Source organism: Triticum aestivum, chromosome 5D (genome assembly GCF_018294505.1).
Source record: "Triticum aestivum cultivar Chinese Spring chromosome 5D, IWGSC CS RefSeq v2.1, whole genome shotgun sequence".
Classification (NCBI taxonomy): domain Eukaryota; kingdom Viridiplantae; phylum Streptophyta; class Magnoliopsida; order Poales; family Poaceae; genus Triticum; species Triticum aestivum.
Window position 1 is genome coordinate 18,741,862 of NC_057808.1, and position 11,463 is coordinate 18,753,324.

Genomic DNA, 11,463 nt, shown 5'->3' on the forward strand with positions numbered 1-11,463 from the left:
AAAGAACCAGATTGTTGACTGTTCGGACGCTGAAGCCCTAGCGGCCTTTAAGCATAGCATTCGGGACGAATGGCTCGCCTGCCACCTCGGCCAGGAAAAGCCGAGGTCCATGGCCTCCCTTACGGCGCTTATGACCCGCTTCTGCGCGGGAGAGGACAGTTGGCTGGCTCGCAGTACAAACACAGCCAGCGAAACAGGTCCCTCCGAGGCCAAAAGCAGCACCGGCAAACTCCGACGCAACAAACACAAACACCGAAGCAATGGCGATAACACCGATGACACTACAATTCACGCCGGATTCTGTGGCTGCAAGTCTGGCTAGCGAAAGAAGCCCTGTAAAAGGAGCAGCGGAGGACCATCCAGCTTGGACCGCATACTCGATCGTCCTTGCCAGATACACGGCACCCCAGGCAAACCGGCCAACCATACTAACAGAGATTGCTGGGTCTTTAAACAAGCTTGCAAGATAAACAGCAGAAACAAGGAAGGGGAATCATAGAGTGAGGACGAGGACGAAGAGCCCCGGTAGCACAACACTGGGGGGAAGAAGAAATTTCCCCCTCAAGTCAAAACGGTGAACATGATATACGCTACGCACATCCCCAAAAGGGACCGTAAGAGAGCACTTAGGGACGTCTACGCGGTAGAGCCTGTCGCCCCAAAATTCAATCTGTGGTCACCATCCCCGATCACCTTCGATCGTCGGGATCATCCAACTAGTATCCGCCATGGCGGTTCAGCCGCACTAGTCCTCGACCGAATTATTGATGGGTTTCACCTAACACGAGTCCTAATGGACGGTGGTAGCAGCCTCAACCTGCTTTATCAGGACACAGTGCGGAAGATGGGCATTAACCCCTCGCGAATCAAACCAACAAAGATTACCATTAAAGGAGGCATACCAGGCGTAGAGGCCCGCTTTACGGGCTCAATCACGCTGGACCCCTCGCGTTTGCCAGACTCAACGCAGTAGCACACTATGCTTATCTCAAGCTCAAGATGCCCGGTCCACGTGGCATCATTATAGTAAATGGCATCATTACTGTAAATGGAAACACGGAACGCTCCCTCCGTACAGAGGAACACACCGCCGCCCTAGCAGCAGAGGTACAGAGCGGCCTTTTCAAGCAGCATTATAATCCGTCTGCCGAGCCTCTGGACATCATTAAGAGGGTCCAGACCACACTTCAACAGGACAGCTCGGCTCGTCACGAGCCGAATTAGCAAAAATGGCCTCCGTCCCAGCCCCGATGAGGCCACGGCATTAAATACCGTGCGTACATAAAATTACAAACTGAAAACGCCATGGGTATTGACGGAGGCATAACTCGTTCGCAATCCACAGTACGGCTTGACCGACTCTGGGATTCGCATGCTTTTACTTTTTCCTTTTTATGGGTTTTCATCTCTTTTCGATGTCTACACGGACAACCCGCTGGCAGAACACACCAATGAGGCAAGGAGCCCTGGCTTACAAGGGAATCCCATTGTGGTCTCTATTAAATTATTGCCATAATTGCTTTTCATACTCGCATGTAGCTCGCCCTTGGTGGCGGCGTGTTAAATAGCCATACTTGCTTCTCGCATTACTTGTACAAAGTACGCCTCGACGTACTAGTTACACCATAATGGTGAATACACGGTAGCGTCAGCTTATTACTTCATTTTCCCGTTTCCTCACCTCGGTATTAATTACTAATTGCACACGTACACCATGGTACATATTACTACGCCAGAGGCTTCATTACACCCCGCATCACGGCAATAAAAGTCCGAACACTTTTACAGTATAGTTCGGCAACCCGAACATATAGCATTATATGTATCGGCTCCGAATCATGTCTTTGGTCAATAGTTGGGTTGCCCGGCTCCTGTGCTTACTACCTTACGTTCCGCTACATCGGCTAGGGTAGTAAAGGGAGAACTACTGCGATTGTGTCCCGGTTCTTCCGGACGAGCACCTCGGTAGAGAAAGCCGAAGACTGACTGTGATGATGTGGCCAGAGCCGGTCAGCTGTTCGTGAGGTTCCAAATCGTTGGAGATTTTTTCTTCTTCTCGCGAAGAATCGGTTCTCCCGATTAGGCGTGAATAAACGCCCCTAATTCGGCCATCCCAACACAAGGGGCTTCGCCAACTTTCTTAATTGTCAAACTCCTATGGCTAAGTGAGGGCGGTAAAGGCCGCATTGTCTGATTGCCCTGTTCCTTGCGCTAAACACCTCCTTTAAAGACCAGAATGTGGAGTAAAGAGTGTTTAGATTCATCCCGAACACCCCCGTACTATCTACGTGGGGGCAGAAGCCGATGACTAGTCAACCCTCAGATTTATTAAACGGCCGCACAGGACGTAAAATTTAAATCATAAGCATTATACTACATAACATACTTGTTCCATATTACAGGACAAGGTCATATACATGTTCTCATGGGAATATAACATCCTTCCAACATTGCTCCGCCACAAGGCGGGACCCCTCCAGAACACCATCAAAATAGTGCTCGGGTCGACGATGCTCCTTGCCTTCCTGCGGTCCCTCGGTCATCATCTTCTTGGCATCCAGCTTCGCCCAATGCGTCTTGACGCGGGCAAAGGCCATACGCGCACCTTCAATACAGACCGACCGCTTCACGGCTTCGAGCCGCGGACAGGCACTCACAAGCCGCAGCACAAGTCCTAAGTAGCTGCTCGGTATAGGATCGGCAGGCCACAGCCGGACTATCAGGTCCTTCATGGCTAGCTCTGCCAACCTTTGCAGCTCGACCATCTGCTTTAGCTGGTCGCTGAAGGGCACCAGATGTTCGGATCCCAGATGTTGGGACCAGAATAGCTTCTCCGTAGACATCCCTCTATAATGCTCGGCATCATCTGACATACTGTGCGGCAGATCCGTAAACACCCCTGGAAAATCCAAATTCAGGATAAGTACACAAAAACGTTTCTTCTACATACTTGCTACGCATGGTGACAGACTTACCCGTCGTACTCTTCTTGGCCGCCTGAATTTCCGTGAGGGCGTTTTGGGCTTCGGCTCGTGCATCCTGCGCGCTCTGGCTGGCCTTGGCCAATTCAGACTCTTGCGACTTATAATTACGCTCCAAGGATTCAAATCTCTCTACCGCACTCTGGAGCTGTTGTTACGCCTCGCCAACCCGGGCCTCGTGCTTCTCACGCGAGGCGCATTCCTTGGCTGCCTTGCCCTCAGCCTCGGCTAGCGCCTATTTAAGGGCTACCACCTCGGTCGTGGCCCCTAATAATGTTTACGACACTTTAGTCTGGTCCGACTATTCATTTTCTTTTCGAAATGTACCAACAGGTCATTGCATACCTCGGTTATCCTCTAGCTGCTTCTTCATGAGGCCGAGCTCCTCCTCGGCCCGCTCCAGTTTCTGCTTCAGTCCGGAGACCTCCGCAACATGAGTTGTGGCAGCCTGAAGTGATACCTGCTTATTCACACAGACAACTTGTATTAGACTCGTGCGATATCTATTCTTGATGCTCTGTTCGGCTTTTCTTCCCGAACACCAAACAAAGCATCAGGGGCTACCGTCTATACTGTGATATTTTTCTTACAATCACATTACTTACCTCAAAGCCCGCTAGAAGACTAGTGCAGGATTCGGTTAGTCCGCTATTGACGACCTGAACCTTCTCTATCACCGTGTCCATAAGGACACGATGTTCATCCACAATAGAGGCGCCTCGCAGTCCGGCGGCCGAAAAGTCATCCTGGGGCTTCACCCCGATGACCTCCGGAATCTCCCCGCACGTCCGGCGTCCGAAAAGTCATCTTGGGGCTTCGCCCCGATGACCTCCAGAATCTCCCCCCGGCATGGGAAAGTCTTTTTGGACACCACCTCGTCATCACCCTTGGGTGAGACGGAATGAGCAGGTCGCGGGGATATGCTAGCCATCTCCTTCGAGTCCAGCGAATCCTCAGTCGAGGAGTGCGGGGTGCCATCGCGTGCCGGACTGCAGTAACAAGGTTTACAATATGTTAATACTACAAACAAGGAAGGCCATATGTTTGCGGATTCTAGTACTTACGAAGCGGCCTGAGACTTGGTCCGGCGAGGTCGTTCTGGATTGCTATCAACATCCCACACGGAGTTATCCTCTTGGGAGCCTTTAACCCTATTAGGCGCTTTCGCCTCCGGATCCGGGGGCCGCTATCGGTGTCAAAACCGGCGGATCTCGGGTTGGGGGTCCCGAACTGTGCGTCTAAGGCGGATGGTAACAGGAGGCGGGGGACACGATGTTTACCCAGATTCAGGCCCTCTCGATGGAGGTAAGACCCTACTTCCTGCTTGATTGATCTTAATGATATGAGTATTACAAGAGTTGATCTACCACGAGATAATAGAGGCTAAACCCTAGAAGCTAGCCTATGGTATGATTGTTGTCTATCGACTAGCCTTGCCTCGGTTCATATAATGCACCAGAGGCCTAGGATAACAAGAGTCCTAGCCGAATACGCCGGTGGTGAGGAGTCCTTGTCTTGATAACCAAGTCTTGTGGAATCTTCCTTGTATGCGGGAGCTGTCCGAATTGGCCCATGATTATACGGCCATGGGGTCCTCGGCCCAATCCAACTGATCGGGAGATGATGTGGTGAGTACCCCGTAGTCTAGGACACCGTCAGTAGCCCCCTGAACTAGTCTTCAAGTTAGGGACGCTCCTTGATTCTTCCGAACTGTTCTTCATCTTTGGACGTCGCTCTTGAAAACTGGTTCAACAAATCTTCTCCTCTTCGGTCTTGAGGATCGCCGAAGTGTATCCGACGAGTTTACACGTCGGGTATCCGAGGAGCCCCTTTAAGTTTCCGGCCTTTATCAATGCCTTGTTATTTTTATGCCACACCTCGGGTTTGAAGTTGTTCCCGGGCGGCAGTGTCCTCTTGCGTCCAAGCCCCAACGCCGGACTGTATCTGAGGTATCTTTTGCAGCCGGGTACCAACGCCGGGCTGTATCCGAGCTCCAACGTCGGACTATATCCAAGCCCCAACGACAGACTGTATCCAAGCTCCAACGCCAGGCTATGTCCGAGCTCCAACGCCGGACTGTATCCGAGGTGTCATAGATCACCTTGGTTCTAAAAAGTTGAAGGAGTTTAGCCGAGCTCAATGCCGGAAATGCCCTCTATGGAGCCAGCCACTGGCGCCCGAGCTTTATGCCGGACTGCTTCCGAGGTGGTGCACCACCCGACAGCGGGCTGATTTTTTGTGAATATTTTTGATTGGTGCAATTTATTCTCTGCCGAGATATATAGCCAGTATATGTATATCCAGTAGCCCCAAGGTGTGTGTCGGTCTAAAATCCGAGATGCACCTGAAGGAAAATATGAAACCGCTGATCCTAGTAGCTTCTGAGACTCAGGTCGTGAGATCGGCCTAAGGATCAACTCCTAGCTCGGCAACATATATAGGAATAAAAACGCAGTGTAATATATTAGAGATAATAGTGATCGGCGAACGGGCCCCCTGAGAGAGGGTCATGAGAAGTCGCCCCAATATACTAGCTTGATGCCGGATAGGTCCATATGGTACCTATTATTGTCCGAAGATGCGTATGCGCATAGTTCAGTCAAGCCGAACACTGAGCACTTTGAATTGTCTGCATTGAATAAGCAATGAAGTAGCCCCCGAGACACTGGTCGGGTGGCAACACAACATCAGGGGATCGATGTGCCCCTTTAATATTTATAAATAATGAGCGCAAAGCCCAGTAGCCCCCGAGCCTTAATGTGGGCACCGGTGGCCGAATTAAGGATCGATATCTAGAGTAAAATCACAGATTATGTGTAATGATTCTATGTATCCAGGTACTTTACATCATTATTTTGACTCCATTGCGACCGTTTATCAGTTGAGAGTGGCCCATCGTCGGCTTCTAACCATGGTAGATACTACGTAGGGTGTTTCCGCAATAACAAAGCAACCCTTAGCCGACTCTCGGTGCCCGAAGGCGGTTGTGTTAGCGGAAACGAGACAATCAGATATGCGGGCTTTATAACTTTCGCTTAGTCATAGGAGCTTTAAACTGGGGAAGCTAGCTATGAGCCCCCGGTTAGTGTTCGGTGACATCCGAGGTCAAGCCATAAACACTTCGGCCAATGTTATGAACGGCCCGTCATTTAACATAGTCATCGGATCGCTGACCAGTTTACGCCTATTGTGACAGTCAGTTTTCGGCTTTCTCCACTGAGGTGCTTAACCATGCGAGCTGGAAGCACAATCGCAGTGGTTCTCCCTTTGCACACCTAGCCGAACAAAGCGGAACGTAGGAGGCAAGCACAGGAGCCGGGCAACCCAACTATTGACCGAAGACACAATTCAAAACCGATGCATATATAGCAATATCCGAGAATCTTTTTGTCAAATCCCTAAAGGTGTCCGCGTTGCACTGCGAGACTAATGCTGGAAACACACAAATAGTTTAAAAGTGCCATAGGCTTGGAAAACCGAAAACTTCAGTAAAAACTGGACGCCCGAACTAGATCAAGTGTTCGGTGCCGAATCGAAAATTGGTCTTAGAAAAAAGGTGCTTCTGTCATGCTTTAAGATGACACATCCTATCTCAAGAGTTCAAGCGGGTCAGCCTAAGGCTTCAACCTCCTATCCCGAAGGCGGAGTACTTGTCGTTAGGCCAGTTTAGCAAACTAAACTCTAGCGGCTTTGAGAGAGAAATTAGGCTCCCCGGCTAGTGACCACACACTCGTGTCGAAAAAAGGAGTGATAAATAATAATAGTAGTAATAATAATAATAAACTTTGTAACGACTAAGAAGAAGAACACTTATTATAAAAGGGCTCATATAAATTTAAGAGCCCCAAGTGACTTGGGTAAAAGAATTTTATGTATAATGATTGTATGTACCAAAGTACTTATATCATACTTGTGTTCACCCGAACTTTATACGCGTCTTAACCGACCGTCGGCTTCTCCCTCTTCGATCAATGGCCGAAAAGTGTTATGTACTCCACCTGTCGAGAATATCGACGGTGTTTCCGATAACCAGGCAATCAGGCCATCAGGCTGTAATGGACAAAGCGCGCTCAGGGAACTTATGCTATATTACTGACAAAGTGTAAGAAGCATCTTCGAAGAAAATAGTACCCGCACCGATACCTTTCTTCGGTGCTCATTGTTACTATGAGACTTGTGCAATAGATTTTTTGTACTCATGAGTTCCGTTGTGTGCCGACCATAATTGAAAACAATAAGAGCGCTAGCTTTCGGCTTCACCCTGTCTGAGGTCCGGCTCGGATGACCCGATCGTGACAATCGCAGAGGTGGTCCCTTTACTCCCTAGCCGAACAATCGGGAACGTAGGGGTAAACACAGGAGCGAGGCAACCCAGCTTGCAAATCGCTTAAGTCAATATGGTGCATATTGTGGCGTAATACACGAACAAGGAACGAAGCCGTACAAGTATAATCATATGCAAGAGGAAAAGCTTCATAAAGGAAGCCCCCAAGTGAACTGGGTATTTGAATTTGTGTGTTACAAACAAGGTTTTGACAAGGAGCTTTTTTACAAGCAACTTTTTTCCAAAAAAGTATAATGCTTGGTCGAACCGAACACAAGTTAAAAATTTAAAACTTTGAGCATGAAAGCAACTTAGCTGGCTAATGTGTTCGGTATTGATGACGCGGTCCGAGCTTGATGCGGGACAAGGTTCCATCCCGCAAGCCGGTCCCGAGGTGGCGGAGCATAGAGCTCAGCACTCCAAAGTGGTGACATAGCACGGTCAATGCAGGCCGGTAGAGTGATGCCAAAGTCCCCGACAAGGGGTAATGAAGTGTTGACGAAGCACCCCGTCCAGCCGAGGTGAGGCGGTATGTCAGTACGCCGAGTTGACGATACTGCCCAACCCGGATCATTTTCCTGTGCACAAAAAATAGTGCAAACCGGAGATAATAGTAATAATAAAAAAATCGTTGCATAATAAATAATTTATGCAAAGTGAGTAATAAAAGAAATATGGCCTGGCGCCGAAGTCAATATCGATGCAGGGCGTCGGCGTGATGCGGTAAAGGCGTGGCAAAGCTTGAATTCACAGGTCGGTCCGAGTTCCGGATGCGGCGTTTGCCGGACTATGTATGGGAACTGACTGAACCACCATGCGACCGTCGTTAATGCGGCCACCATTTGATAGACCTGCGTACATATGATGGACAAACCAGAGTAGTAATTCCTTGGGAAAAATGAACCCAATCAAGCAAAAAATACTAGGATTAATAACACCTGGTTTATTTGTTGTAGCAATCCGAAGAAAGGTGTTTCCCAAAATTGGGACTCGACCCGCACACCCATTGGCTGATGGGCGATAAAGCGACGGCATGGCGATGTTGGCAAAGGTTGGCTCGCCGAGGCAAAGCCCTCCGTCCAGCTAACGTGACGGAGCTGGTCGGCTAGTGACGCCGAAGTCTCCGGAGTAGGTTGATGAAGAGATGGTGAAGCCCCCGGTCCAGCCGAGATGTCGAAGCCTCGATGTCAGCCGATGAGTTGAAGTAGGTCGGCGTGATGGACACCGGCTTGAAGGAGCAAGAGTGCGGCCCTGCTGATGCAGGTCCTGACGTGGTCAATGCCGGCTTGATGAAGTGACAATGCGGCGATGCCGGTGTGCCCGCTCCATGTAATCCGTGGGGCGGCGATGTTGGTGTTGATTTATCCTTCGCGATGCCGAACTCTTGTTCGGCTTGCCGAGATGATTATCCGAAGAAGTTGAGCTCAGCTCAATAAAGTGACAACGTGTCTAGCGCAGGTCGGCAGCCGTAGAGCAATGTTGTCGGGCTGGTTTGACACCATCGCGATGGTGAAGATCATATTGGAAAAGACTTCAAAATCAGCGGGATGTGTTTGGGAACAACACACAATACCCCATGCAAAACTTCCCTCAAAAAGGATGTCCGAAATCCCGTTCATTAAAAAGATGAATTCGGGTCGGATTCATTCTCGCGCAGAAAACAGATCCGAAAAGTGATGCACTAATCGGAAGGTTCCCGTAGTTTGGACGGTCGGATCAAGCTGAAATTTTGAGGGGTGGTAGATATAAGAATTCCACAGCTGATCAACGGTTGGATCTTCCAAAGGACGTCCGAGCTAGAAGCTGGACACCACGCCATAAACTCGTCCAGATTCCCGTCCAGATTTGACAGGGCTCCGGTATATCACGGATTGCCAGAGATTCCTCCATCGGAACTCGACGAAATTTTCCAGGGTTGTTGTAGACTCAATTCCGCACAATTGCACCGAAGCAATCGTTAAAACGACACTTGAGGAGGCGGTGGCGGCGGATACAAGTTCGCTGTCCAGAAAAACAGCACGGTCGCCGAGGGCAATTTTGATGTTGAGCCCCCGGGCTCCCTGGATGATTCCTCCATGATCTTGATAGAGATCGGAGTTGATGTTGATGAAGGCCCTCATCCGAACATGACGATCAGAGGTAGGGCGCAGTCCTCGGTCGAGCCAAGGTGACCAGTCGAGCCAGCGATGAAGATGCCGGCGTCGCAGTTGACCTGCGGGCGAGCCATTGATCATTTTGCCGATCACACAGCGGAACTCTCAATGAAAGAACCAATGTCGGTGTCAAATCCGGCGGATCTCGGGTAGGGGGTCCCGAACTATGCGTCTAAGGCGGATGGTAACAGGAGACGGGGGACACGATATTTACCCAGGTTCGGGCCCTGTCGATGGAGGTAATACCCTACTTCCTGCTTGATTGATCTTGATGATATGAGTATTACAACAGTTGATCTACCACGAGATCGTAGAGGCTAAACCCTAGAAGCTAGCCTATGGCATGATTGTTGTCTATCGACTAGCCTTGCCTCGGTTCATATAATGCACCGGAGGCCGAGGATAACAAGAGTCCTACTTGATTGATCTTGATGAATATAAAGATTACAAGAGTTGATCTACCTCGAGATCATATGTTGTGGTCTAAACCCTAGAGGTATGATGAGTATTGTCATAATGATCTATCGACTAGCCTGGCCCCGGCTTATATAATGTACCAGAGGCCTAGGATAACAAGAGTGCTAGCCGAATACGTTGGTCAAGAGGAGTCCTTGTCTTGGTCACCAAGTCTTGTGGAATCTTTCTCATGCATGTCATCGGCTGTCCGAACTGCCCATGAGTATACGGCCATGGGGTTCCTGGGCCCAATCTAACTAATCGGGAGACGACGTGGTGAGTACCCCCTAGTCCTGGACACCGTCAGTAGCCCCCTGAACCGGTCTTCAAGTTGGGGACGCTCCTCGATTCTTCCGAACTGTTCTTCATCTTCGGTCGTCGGTCTTGAAAACTGGTTCAACTAATCTTCTTATCTTCGATCTTGAGGATCGCCGAATTAAATCCTAAGGGTTTATATGTCGGGTATCCGAGGAGCCCCTTTAAGTTATCGGCTTTTATCAATGCCTTGTTATTCTTACACCCACCTCGGGTTCGAAGTTGTTCCCCGGCGGCGGTGTCCTCTTGCATCCGAGCTCCAACGCCGGACTGCATTTGAAGGTATCTTTTGTAGCCGAGCACCAACGCCGGACACTATCCGAGCTCGAATGCCGGGCTGTATACGAGGTGTCATAGATCACCTTGGCTTGAAGAAGTTTAAAGGAAGTTAGCCGAGCTTAATGCCGGAAATGCCCTCTATAGAGCCAGCCACTTGCATCCGAGCTTTATGCATGCCGGACTGCTTCCGAGGTGATGCACCACCTCGGGCTTGGGCTTATTGTTAACGGATTTTATTTCCGATGCGTGTAAATTTATTTGCTGCCAAAATGTATTGCCAGTAGCCCTCAAGGTGTCTGTTGGCCTAAAATCCGAGATGCACCTAAAAGAAAATATGAAACCGCTGATCCTAGTAGCTTCTGAGACTCAGGTCGTGAAATCGGCATGAGGATCAACTCCTAGCTCGGCAGCATAGATAGGAATAGAAATGCAGTGTAATATATTAGAGGTAATAGTGATCGGCGGACGGGCCCCTGAGAGAGGGTCGTGAGAAGTCGCCGTGATATATCAGCTTGATGCCGGATAATTCCCATATGGTACTTGTCATAGTTCGGTCATGCCGAACACTGAGCACTTTGAATTTTCTGCATTGAATAGGCAATGCAGTAGCCCCCGAGCCACTGGTCGGGTGGCGACAGCATGTCAGGGGATTGATGTGGCCCTTTATTATTTGTAAATAATGAGCGCAAAGCCCAGTAGCCCCCGAGCCTTAATGTGCGCACGGGTGGCTGTATTAAGGATCGAAGTCCGTTTGACAGAAAATTTTGTTGTGTTTAACACAAACTTCTCGGAAAGAGAATAAAGATCTATTAAAAGAGCTTAGAGCTGGTCGAAATCCGAGCTCGCCAAGGTAGGCCCCAAGGGGTTTCAAAGATGGAATGCAGCAAATAGATTTTACTCACAATTTTTATGTGCAATGATTCTATGTATCCAAGTACTTTACATCATTAATGCT

At 49.4% G+C, this 11,463-nt stretch overlaps 1 long non-coding RNA gene across 1 annotated transcript in view; it reads left to right on the forward strand.

Annotated features, from left to right (window-relative positions):
• Positions 1-10,999, forward strand: part of LOC123124123 (uncharacterized) — a 14,081-nt gene extending 3,082 nt beyond the window's left edge. Inside the window, exons 2-3 of the long non-coding RNA XR_006460987.1 lie at positions 9,394-9,401; positions 10,987-10,999. This is a non-coding gene — a long non-coding RNA (uncharacterized lncRNA). The remainder of the gene's footprint in view (positions 1-9,393; positions 9,402-10,986) is intronic.
• The last annotated feature ends 464 nt before the right edge of the window (positions 11,000-11,463 follow it).